This window comes from Ambystoma mexicanum, chromosome 5q (genome assembly GCF_040938575.1).
Source record: "Ambystoma mexicanum isolate Mex_15411 chromosome 5q, UKY_AmexF1_1, whole genome shotgun sequence".
Classification (NCBI taxonomy): Eukaryota; Metazoa; Chordata; class Amphibia; order Caudata; family Ambystomatidae; genus Ambystoma; species Ambystoma mexicanum.
The window spans coordinates 1,370,323,627-1,370,336,502 of NC_090933.1; the positions used below are offsets into that span (position 1 = coordinate 1,370,323,627).

At 48.8% G+C, this 12,876-nt stretch overlaps 1 long non-coding RNA gene across 1 annotated transcript in view; it reads left to right on the forward strand.

Moving 5' to 3' along the window:
* LOC138498161 (uncharacterized) overlaps nucleotides 1-11,509 on the forward strand; it is a 106,351-nt gene extending 94,842 nt beyond the window's left edge. Inside the window, exon 2 of the long non-coding RNA XR_011278710.1 lies at nucleotides 11,338-11,509. This is a non-coding gene — a long non-coding RNA (uncharacterized lncRNA). The remainder of the gene's footprint in view (nucleotides 1-11,337) is intronic.
* Nucleotides 11,510-12,876: the final 1,367 nt, after the last annotated feature.

Sequence of the window (12,876 nt, forward strand, 5' to 3'; positions counted from 1 at the left end):
ATGAACTGCTTGTTACCTATGTCTGCCCCAGCAAAGGTTCCTCTTCAGGGTGGATGGTCATCGACAAGACCGGACACGCCAGTGTTCTCTGTGGGTTGTCCTAATCAAGGTATGTGTTCATTCCAGGGAACGGGAAGGGGCTTCCTCTTAACACGGATGCACCTACAAAGGGAGCGGTAGCCCCACTTGGTATCCTGGTCACTGGGGCAGCACCACCCTGCTGCCCCTGTGGTGGATGCTGCACTTGCATGTCAGATGCTTGAAGCTGTTGGTTATGTTTAGGGTTGCCCATGGGAATACCCTTGGCTCTGATATCTTTGTCCCTGTGGCGAATACCCTAATCCTTGGGCCCTTGGCCCTGTTGCTGTGGCTCATAATTATACCCCACTGTACATCTGCTCCTGCATTCTCTTGCGAAATTCCCCCACCTCAAGCAATTTCAATGTTGGGATGGTCGGAATCTACCCACCCCCCTGCACTCCTGCCGGGTCCGAAACATCCTCCTCTTGCTCCTCGAGACTCCCCTCTTCCTCGCCGCGGCCCTCCTTGTTGCCAATGTGGGCTGAAATACTGTTGCCCCCCTGCTCCACTGTCCCTGTCCTTCTTCAGTCCAGAACGCCGCAATAGTGGCACTCACAGCTGACGTTGATACAGGTACCTTGACAGCAACCGTTGCCAATTTTCTTTCTCCACCAATTTCGCTTCTTACCCCTGGTGTCTTTGGACTGTTTTCCTTTCCAATTCCTTGGTTCTTTTACAATGATGCACTATTATAGTCTGTATTTCCGGCCACCCCTTTCACCTCAATACCCACATTCTTATCCAAGGCCTTCTGCATTTCCTTCGACAAGCCCCTCTTTACGATAAAATAGAAAAATGGTAACAACTGATCGATTGGCTCACTCTTTTCAGCTCTCCATATCTCTTGCATTTTAAAAATAAATCTAGCTGGGTCCTCATTATCACCCATAGTATACTGCATCTGGGACTGTACATTAGGTATCTGGATGGCCCTCTGTAGTGCACCCCATACCTGTGCTCTAACTCCATTGAACGGTGCTCCATCATGTGCATCTTCCCCCCGGGTTACTCCCGGGTATCCGGCCTTAACCCACATAACCCCAGCCTGGTCCCCAATTATAGCAACCATCAAGCTATTAAAAGTCCCTATTGCCAGGGACACCCCTGCTGTTTGCTTTTCGAATTCATATATTCACTTGCTCGCCCGTGCTGTGAGCTGCGGGAGGGCCTTAATTAAATTATTTGTATCCATTTGGGGCCAGGGCACATGCTGTGTCCTCCCTGCCCCCGTATGTATGAGGTCATCTACATCTTCGCCCTACTTCCCACACCCTTCTTCACAACTCCTCTTCTCCTCTTTACCAATGCCATCCGGCCGGCTGTGTTCCTCAACCTGTCCCCGGCCCACAGACCTTCTACTTGGGGTGGGGTGTATTCTCACCCACCTCTTCACCCCTTCCTTCTCCTTTGCTCTGACCCTCCGCAAATGTATCATCGTCCTCTTCCTCCACATTCTCTCCCAACACTGTGGGCTTCATTACAATTATACTGGTCCAGACTTAACGCTGCCCGTATAACCATACCGGCACCGTTTCCACACCCACCTAATCATGACCTGTGGACCCGGAAATAGCACCACCATAAACCGCCACAGTGGAGATTAAGCACCCATAAACTTCACCTGCACGGAAAACCCTCCGTTACCGGCAACACTAAACACTGCAAGCATCACAAGTAGCACGGACATGGAAACACTGCCAGAAAAATGTCGCTAAAACCGTGACCACGGTGGCGGTACCGCCGCCACTGTGAACATGACATTAAATAGTGCCTGGTGACCTGAATCAGGGCACAGGTGCAACAAATCAGCCCAGCTGGACCCAGCAGGCCACTGGGAGCCTACAAAAGGGCCACACCCAGGCCAACTCAAAACGGAGCTATGCAGGCAGCAGCTGTAGTAGCAGTGGGACTGGGCCTACTCAACCAACAGGCAGCACTGCACATGATGGCAGTAATGGTGCAGAGGAGGAGGAGGAGGAGGAGGCGGAGGTGTAAGAGGCACAGGCAGCAACCAGCTAACCCTGTACCCATGGCAAACCCCATTGTCCAGCCCGCACCACCCCGCAGGCAACCTGCAATACCACGCATCAGGGCCTCACCCTGGAACCTTAACCCAGGACAGATCCACACATTATACCGGCTGGACCGTCCAACAATCCTGTACATCATTGCCATGATAGAGGACGACATCAGCAGCCAGATAGACACCCCCACCGCCATCCCCCCCTCCTGAAGGTTGTGTCTGTACTGCATTTTCTTGGCACCGGTACCTATCAACACACAGTTGGTGAGCTGCACGGCCTATCACAACCCTGTTTCTCCAAAATCCTGGTACAGGTACTGGATGCCCTGTTGCGCCATGTGTCTGAACAGATTGCCCTACACCGTACCCTCCCCCAGGTCATTGCCACCAAGTTGGCCTTCCATGCCGTTGCAGGCATGCCAAATTGCATAGGTGCTGTTGACTGCACCCACATCGAGCTGACAGTACCACGTGCAATCGAGATGGTGTTCCGCAATAGGAAACAGTACCACTCACTGAATGTAGAGATGGTATGTGATGCCACACAAGTGATAACACATTGCTGCGCACGTTTCCCGGGCTCAACACATGACTCAATGGTACTGCGGAATTCCACATTGCCACGGTACATGGAACGCTATGCTGAACAAAGCACATGGCTATTTCTATCTATCTATCTATCTATATTCTTGTATAGCGCCACCAACCCATAGGCCTCAGGGCGCTCACAAAAGAAGGAAAGGGACAGAAACAACAAAGAAACAATGGACAGACAAAGGACTAAAAAAAAATAAAAAAAAAAAGACATGAAGACTTGGTGATAACTAAGCCTCGTAAGGCCAGCAGAAGGGGGAGGAGATAACGGAAATTAAGTTCAGATGCCGAGAGGTCTACGCTAAGAAGGCAGAAAAGGACCTAGCCTTTATCGAACAGGAAGGTCTTCAATTTCTTTTTGAAGATAGGCAGAGACTCACTATTAGAGAGGTATTTAGGGAGAGCATTCCAGAGAGCTGGAGCCCAGGAATTAAAGCTAATACCCCCAAATCTTTTTAGGATAGATGGGGGCTGAACCAAGACAATATTGCTACTTGAGCGCAAGAGACGGGTGACAGGTTTCTTTTTGATCCTGGTAGCGAGATAGGATGGAGCTTGGCCATGAAGGCATTTAAACACCGTAGTAAGGCCTTTGTGGTGTAAGCGCTGTTTCACAGGGAGCCAGTGAAGGCTACGCCTGGCGCCAGAGACGTGCATATTGCGCTTAAGGCCCATTACAGCGCGTGCTGCGTTGTTTTGTATGATCTGCAAGGTTTTGATGTTGGCCTGGGAGGTACCGATCATAAGGCTGTTGCAGTAATCGAGCTTGCAGTTTACAATGGCGGCTGCAATCAGAGCAAGGTTCTCTTTCGACAGATAAGGACGGATCTGCCATAGGAGCTGGATGTAATAGTGACACGAGGATTTGAGATAATTGGCCTGACGGGTAAAAGATAACTGCGGGTCAAAGTAAACTCCTAAGGTCTTTACTGACTTAGATACGGGAATTGTATGTTGTCCAATCAGAAAGTTGTCGTAGTTTGTGTCTAGTTTCTTCAAATTTTTCTGGGTGCCTAAAATCAACAACTCTGTTTTCGCATTGTTGAGGGCCAGTGAGTTTAAGGCCATCCACTTCTGGATTTCAGTGAAAATTGAGTTGATGTGCTCAACATCTTTTTGATACTCACCAGTGAGTTTAATAACCACCTGCGTGTCGTCAGCATAGTTGGCAAAGTAAATTCCTAGAGCTGACAGGAGGGCACAGAGAAGACGAGAGTAGATGTTAAAGAGAAGAGGCGAGAGACATGAGCCCTGTGGAACACCACATAGTAGTAGGGAGGCCATGGAGTGAGCATTATCCTTAGTAACTCTCATGTTCCGTGGTCCCAAAAATGATTTGAACCAGGCAGAGGCTTCAGGGGAACATTTGCCGATTGTGATTAGTCTATCCGCCAGTAGTTGATGATCGACTAAATCGAATGCGGCGGATAGGTCTAATAATAATAACAGGGCAGTATGTCCTTTGTCAATAAGGCCAGCAATGTAGGATTTCAAATCTAGCAGTGCAGTCTCAGTCCCATGATTGGGGCGAAACCCAGATTGTTGAGAGGCTAGAATATCATGTTCCTCGACAAAAGTTTGGTATTGACAATAAGCGATCTTATCTATGATTTTCAGCAAAAAGGGAACATTAGTAATTGGGCGATAGTTTCCTGCCTCTGCAGGATCCAGATTTTCCTTCTTAAGCAAAGGAGTAACCCATGCTTCCTTTATGTTTTCGGGGACGTATGATTCACTGAAGGATCTGTTGACAAAGGTAGTGACCCATGGGGCAAGGGTGTGGATATGATCTTTAAATAAGGAGGCCGGAAAGGCATCTCCCCTACAGGATGTGGGTTTAAGTTTTATGAGTTCTATTGGGTGAGTACAGCTGCCAATGCACCGGCCCTGTGGAAGGGGTGTGTGTGTGTCCAGGGCAATGAGCAATGTGAGTGGGCCGCTGCGACTGCACATGTATCAACCCCCAGTCCCATCAACAGAATAGACAGCGGATCCTAAACATCACAAAGCAACACATGACAGGTCACCACAGTGTGCCCGTACACACCCTGCCACATGACACACACACAGCCTGAACTGCCACTGGCACATACACCTGGAGCCACCCCATCCCCCCACCCACAATATGCAGCACTGCCCTTCCAATGCACATGATGTCTGTACATGAGACATCCTGCATTGACTACATCATCACAGTGGACTGACTCTGCCCTGTGTGCACATCACTACACAATGCCATACTTACAAGCCAATGTCACCCGCAGGCGCACCAATGCGTTGGTCAATGACAAGTTGCCAACATCCACTACAATGACCAAAGAACGGTAACACCCACCGGTCCAACCCCTGCATGCCACATTTGCATGAATGAACAATGAGACAAGATTGCACTGCATCTGATCAAGACATGATACCACAAACACTGACATGTCCCCCACATCGACATCCCATGTAGGTGATGCTGGATATGCACTCACGCCATGGATGATGATGCCTGTATGGAGGCCAAGGAACAGGCATGAAGAGGCATACAACAGGGCACACATCCGCACACGTGGCATGATTGAGAGGACATTTGGACTACTGAAGGCCTGGGTCCGCTGTTTGAGCAGATCTGGTGGATCACTGCTCTACAGCCTAGTGAAGACGGGTAAAATCACGCTTGTTTGTTCCATGCTGCACAATCTGCGCCTGCGCAGGAACGTTCCTTTGCCCCCAGACGCAGATGATGAAGATGGGGATGGAGACGGGATGGGGACGGGGATGGGGATGGGATGGCTCAACCTCCTCCCGGGGGTGCACTAGATGGACAACGAGCACGGGATGCACTGATTCGCATTTACTTTTGAGAGACAGCACATTCACAGCATTGCATGGATATGACGATGCCAGTAAATGAAATGATAGACGTCCACTCATGAATGTTTTTTTTCAATGATGATATATTGACAACATTACAACAGGGATGGAGGTGCAATGGTTAGGGAAGCTGTACACCCGTGCCCACCCACCACCCAAACGTACCCACCCCCAACCAGGCCCCAATACACAAACCCCCTAATGTACCTCCCCCACCACCCAAAAGTACCCACCCCCTTACACCTTTCTAGTCCCCATGTGTCCTGCAGTGCCTGACACACATGCCATCATTTCCGTGTGCGCTTCGACGCTTGTGCATCCTTGCCCGAGAGCCCTGTTAGCCGACTCGAGCGCCTCTGTGGACTGGCAGAGGTGGAGCTGGATGGGGTGGATGTAGTGGATGGCACTGAAGCTGGGATTGGTGGCAAATGTGCAAGATATGCCTGTTGGCCAATCAACATGGACTCAAGAATCCTCAAAGTGTTGTCATTGCCCTCCCGCGCATGGCGTGCCAGGGTCACTATTGTGCTGGCAAAGCGTCCGATGGACCTTGAGAGGCGACGTACAGATGTGCTGTAGCACTCCCTCTGCAGTCTGGATTCCTCAAGCTGCCTTTACGCCAGCTGGGTGACGGTGTCCTGCTGCTCCTCCATCCGCTGCATGCGGGAATTGAGCTCTGCCATTGAGGGGGTAGGAGTCCTCATAGGACTGTGGATTGATGTGGGGCTGAACTCCAGCTCATGGAACAATGCCAAGTCATCCAGGGTGGGCACCTCTCCCTGTGGCCCTGTAACAGACTGCAGTGCCGGGGCACTGTTGTCACTACATGCTGCCTCCTCTGCAGTGCAGATACTTTCTGTGGTGGGTTGTATAGGTATGATGGGTGCCTGTGACACCTGTGTTGCATCAGTCAGCGTGGAGATGGTGGAGATGTTGGTGATGGTGGGTGGCACATGTGTAGCAGATGCTACTGGGGCAGAGATGCAGAACTGCTGGCAGCATTCTCCTGGGCAGGGGCGCTGGCTTGCACACGTGAATGAGCCAATTGCCTGGGCTGTTGTGCGGTGTCCTTGTCACTTGATATGGCTGTGGGTACACAGAGGGCATGCAATTAGTTATGTGGTGGTGCCTGATGGGTGCATCACATGCATCAGACAGGTTGATCAGTGAACAATTGCATTTACATGCATGTGCTTGTTGCCGGTAATGCATTGCAGTGCTATGGTTCACCACCTGGATCATGATTGTGTCCTTTGGCCCACTCATGCACTGGCTGGGGGAGTGGGGGGGGGGGGTTGTTAATGGGTCCTTTGGCCCACTCATGCACTGGCTGGGGGGGTTGTTAATGGGTCCTTTGGCCCACTCATGCTCTGGCTGGCTGGGGGGGTTGTTAATGGGTCCTTTGGCCCACTCATGCACTGGCTGGGGGGGGTTGTTAATGGGTCCTTTGGCCCACTCATGCCCTGGCTGGGGGGTTGTTAATGGGTTCTTTGGCCCACTTCTGCCTCAACACGTACTCATATGGCATTCATATTTGCGCACTTACCAGCATCTGCAGGTGGCCTCACTCCTGCCTCAACATCCCCGATCCCATGGATGCCCTCAAGGTGGAGGACACTGCTACAGTGATCCTCCCATGTTTGCAGCCTCAGTGGGGAAGGAGGCCCTCCACCTGTCCCACTGCTGCGTTGGCGTTGTGTGGAGATCAGGTTCCGCACCCTCAGCCTGAGATCATCCCACCTCTTGTGGCAGTCCTTTACGCTCCTCACAGTCACACCCACAGTGGTGTACTTGCGTGCTGCTTACGCCCACACTTCCTTCCTGCGCTGCTGTGTAGCACGCCGTTGATCGGCACTGAACAGCATCTCAGCATGCTGCACTATGTGCAGAACAGTTAGCTCCGCCTCACTAAAGCGCTGTTTGCGCTGCCTCTGGGCTGGAATCCTGGCAGACATGCTGGTGGTCCTTTTTGGCTTATCACAGTGTGGATTCTGCTTGTGCTGACTCTGGATGGCAATGGATTGTGCTTTTATATGATGGCCGCCTCTCTGTTTCCTGTTTTGGCGATCATGGTTTTTCCGGTTCTGTGTCTGTGACGACGGTGGCGTACACGGTTTTTACGATACTTGTGGCACCGCTATGTCCATTTCCATGGGTGTTTCCGTGGCACCGTTTCCATGTCTGTGTGGTGCGTGCGACTGACGGCACGTAATCGGTCGATCTTTCCGCAACCTTGCGGACGTGGAAACTTTATTACCGCCACCGCAGAATCACCGCAGTCCGGCCCGGAAAAGTTGTACTGAGGCCCTGTATTTTCCTCTCCCAAGATTATCCACTTACCTGGGCCTCTTCCTTTCTCAACACCTACATGTCTTATTCCTTCAATATCCATCCTAAGCAGCGCTTCCCCTGCTTTCTATTCTCCCGACCCTTCTCTCGATGCCCCTACATCCCTTACTGCTCTTGGGGATGTCTATATCCTTCTCAGTTCTGTTAGCAATCCCGTCGGTCTATCCTAACTCCCTTGACCTGTAACCCACTGATGCCAGTACTTCAGGCGGGTGAATATACAGAGGTGGGGGAGCGGTAGCCAGCGCTTTTCCCCCTGCACATTTCCCCTTCCGCCCGCCCCTGCACTTGCGCGATCTCAATGTCACCTGGCCTAGTAGGATTGCTGTCTCTGTCTTCCCTCTGTTTCCCCTCCCCTGCCTCGTTCACACCTTGAAACATTTGTGTATAGTCGCGTTATAAATGCCATATCATATCTTCTGGTGGATGTAGTTTGTTTTTTCAGACTGGTCTTGGGGTTGAGGTTGTGAAGGAAACATTCTACATTCTGCGGGTTCCTTGTTGTACTCTTCCACATTTTCTGCTGGATGTAGTTTGCATTGTCAGATTGGTCTTGTGCTGGGTTCCTTGATGAACTCTTGCACCTCTTCTGCTGTTTGTAGTTTGCATTGTCAGTCTGGTCTTGGGATTGAGGGTGTGGGATAACCATTCTACACGGTGCTGGGTTCCTTGGTGAACGCTTGGACCTCTTCGGCTGGATGTAGTTTGCATTGTCAGGCTGGTCTTGGGATTGAGGGTGTGGGATAACCATTCTACACGGTGCTGGGTTCCTTGTTGAACACTTCCACCTCTTCTGCTGGATGTAGTTTTGCATTGTCAGGCTGGTCTTGGGATTGAGGGTGTGGGATAACCATTGTACACTGTGCTGGGTTCCTTGTTGAACTCGTCCACCTCTTCTGCTGGATGTAGTTTGCATTGTCAGGCTGGTCTTGGGGTTGTGGGTGTGGAGTAACCATTCTACGCTATGCTGGGTTCCTTGGTGAACGCTTGGACCTCTTCTGCTGGATGTAGTTTGCATTGTCAGGCTGGACTTGGGGTTGTGGGTGTGGAGTAACCATTCTACGCTATGCTGGGTTCCTTGGTGAACGCTTGGATCTCTTCTGCTGGATGTAGTTTGCATTGTCAGGCTGGTTTTGGGATTGAGGGTGTGGGATAACCATTCTACACGGTGCTGGGTTCCTTGTTGAACTCTTCCACCTCTTCTGCTGGATGTAGTTTGCATTGTCAGATTGGCCTTGTGCTGGGTTCTGTGTGAACTCTTCCATATCTTCGGCTGGATGTAGTTTGCATTGCCAGGCTGGTTTTGGGATTGAGGGTGTGGGATAACCATTCTACACTGTGCTGGGTTCCTTGTTGAACTCTTCCATATCTTCGGCTGGATGTAGTTTGCATTGTCAGGCTGGTCTTGGGATTGAGGGTGTGGGATAACCATTCTACGCTATGCTGGGTTCCTTGTTGAACTCTTCCACCTCTTCTGCTGGATGTAGTTTGCATTGTCAGGCTGGTCTTGGGATTGAGGGTGTGGGATAACCATTCTACGCTATGCTGGGTTCCTTGTTGAACTCTTCCATATCTTCGGCTGGATGTAGTTTGCATTGTCAGGCTGGTCTTGGGATTGAGGGTGTGGGATAACCATTCTACACTGTGCTGGGTTCCTTGTTGAACTCTTCCATATCTTCGGCTGGATGTAGTTTGCATTGTCAGGCTGGTCTTGGGGTTGTAGGTGTGGAGTAACAATTCTACACTGTGCTGGGTTCCTTGGTGAACGCTTGGACCTCTTCTGCTGGATGTAGTTTGCATTGTCAGGCTGGTCTTGGGATTGAGGGTGTGGGATAACCATTGTACACTGTGCTGGGTTCCTTGTTGAACTCTTCCACCTCTTCTGCTGGATGTAGTTTGCATTGTCAGGCTGGTCTTGGGGTTGTGGGTGTGGAGTAACCATTCTACGCTATGCTGGGTTCCTTGGTGAACGCTTGGACCTCTTCTGCTGATGTAGTTTGCATTGTCAGGCTGGTCTTGGGGTTGTGGGTGTGGAGTAACCATTCTACGCTATGCTGGGTTCCTTGGTGAACGCTTGGACCTCTTCTGCTGGATGTAGTTTGCATTGTCAGGCTGGTCTTGGGATTGTGGGTGTGGAGTAACCATTTTACGCTATGCTAGGTTCCTGGTTGAACTGTTCAAGCAGCTTGAGTTTGGGAGCTTCATGTTCCTAATGGTTATTTGCATAGAAACCATTATTCATTTTGTGAAGAAGTATGTGGTCATCTGTGGCAGTAGAAATTGTGTTTTGTTATGGGCTTTTCTTTTTGTTAGGATTTCAGTCCATTTTGTCACAGATATGATGGGTATTGCAGGTATTTGTGTTTTTTTTCTTCTTGAGGTCGAGTGTGAGGGCATGAGGAGGTGTGCATGGGTAAGACTGCACATACACTCCAGCTTCATTCTGGAATGTGTTCTTGCCTCACACAGTTCCCCAGGTCTTTCCACATCAGGTGGTATCCTGAGATGGGACGTAGATGTATGAGGATTTTGAAATGACATGTACGTACCATAGTATTGGTTTTGCTGAAGTATCTCCCTTTGACTTTGTAATAGCTTCCAAGTATCGTGTCTTGATTCCAGTTGATATCAGTCATCAGGAAGTACTGTAGGGACCGAAAAGCCTTTTATTATAAGTACGTATGGGCTTTATAAAGCACAATTTTAGCTGGGAAGAAAGGGAGCACTATCTATGTAGGCAATATACCCGGGAGAAACAGTTGGGTTGTAGGGATGGCAGAGTTGAAGGCTGGAAGGTTTAGAATTAAACTTAACCTCTGGCATTTCTCTGGGCAAGCCTCCAGACCATTGTTATTCGCCTGCCAAGGTTAGCAAGTACAGCATAGGGGCACACCAGAGGGGGGAAAGAAAAAGTAGGGTTCAGTGAAGCAACCAGCAGTTGGTAAAATGTTCAAAGAAGAGAGAGGTTTTTATATCCTTCCTAATGTGCAGAGTGGTGGGGATCAAGGGTTAATGTGTAACCTTCCAGAGATGAGGTGCATTGCAAAAGAAGGCCGGAAATCCAAGTGGATGCAAAGGCAATTGGGTTGTCGCCTTCTCTGCCAGGTGACCACAAACACTGATTTTATTTTTGCTCAAACTACATTCTCAAGGTATTAGTCTGCTTTCTATGACTCAATTTCACCTGATTGCTGCCCCTAGTTCTTTTCCCTTCTGCTTCACTACTGGGGACATCTGTTCACAATGCTGGGGTCCTACACAGTGGTCCTCTGCTCAGTGGCCTCTATACATTTCTGTAGTATTTCGTCAAACCAGTTTCCTAAAGTTTGAAACATGCCCTTTTTTGCTTTTTTCATATGCTTTTTAAAACAAGAAATATATATTTGTTGCTTATGGCACACTAATCCTGTTTTTCCTTTTCCTTCACACAGGGCATGGAATCCAGTGAAATGTTTTAAAAAGATTTTGTATAAAAAGAATTCCTCGGATATCTTGTTCTCGGAAGAGATTTTGTGACTGTCACGTCCAATGTAGATCCTCTTCCCGTGGGACAAATATATTACAGATTCTGAAGATAATTCACTAATAAAGGACAGCAATTAACGATTTTGGAAGAAAGATACAGTTCCTATGTCCAGTGAAAACCAATCAATAAGGTGGTCATCTGTGGCCGACACACATACAACACTGTACCACTAAAAGGGGGGTGGGGGGTGTTTGAGCCATTTGATTATGTGCTTATGCAGCATGCTATAGCGGTGAACAACTGAAAATAGGAATATCCACACCAGTGGTACTAACCCCAAGAGAGTCTACATAAATGTACTGAATGGGACACATCCTCCTCCGTGAAGGTTAACACAAGACGTTCAAGAATACACCTAGAGGCTAACAAGAGGCATTTTTCAAATCAACTGCAACACATTTAATACAAATTGATATCTAAGGATGCTTCCTACGTGCCACAAAGTAATACGAATATACGTGTGCTCTGGCTGTGACAAGTCATTCTGGACATAGGGCCATCTAATGCTGAACCACTGAATCTATATTGGAGAGAGGATTTGACAAAGAGATCCTTACAAAGAAATCACTATTTAAAAGTAACATCCTCCCAATTGAGGCACTTTTTTTAGTTATCTGAATGTGAAATTACTTTTAATGAAAGGTCATATATGGCAACATATCGTAGATTTCACACCATAGATAAATAACATCAAAGTTCTAAACGTGACAAGGCTTTAAAGAAACAAGTCATCTTTTTCGGCACCACGGGAATCATACTGGGGACAACCCATATGCATGTTCTGAATGTGATAAGGTTTTCATGCGAAAAGATAAACTAGTCATACATCAAAGACATCACACTGGTGAGAAACCATATGCATGTTCTCAATGTGATAAGGCTTTCAAGAGTAAACATCGGCTAGTCATGCATCAAAGAGTTCCCACTGGGGAGAAACCATATGCATGTTATCAGTATGGCAAGGCTTTCAAGGCAAAGCATAATTTGACCAACTCCCAGTCCTGACGGTCTGTGACCCAAAAAAGAAACTGCTACCTGAAGACAGATACTGCAGGATGTGTAATGTGACCAATTTGGAATCTACTAAGCATGTAATTACGGACTGCCTGAGATGGGGGACCCCTTTATATGGTAACAATGGGACTCCATGTTCATAATTTGGATGCCATAAAGCGTGACAAGTTCTGCGTATTCTGTTTGAACCGCTGTCCTTCTGGCCCCATATAGAGTCTGGAGATGGATCCTCCCATATTTATGCCAGTGTGGGATGGGGTGGTTAAATATGTTCTGGTCGATGGTTTTGGTTCCCAAGTGTGTTTGTCTCCTATCTGAGTGAACGCCTATAAGCAGGGGTGGGGAATAATGCATGGTGAATCCCTGTAGTTCCACACATGTCAGGAAGAGCCACCCGGCTGGTGACGATTATGAAATTGCTTCTGCTCTA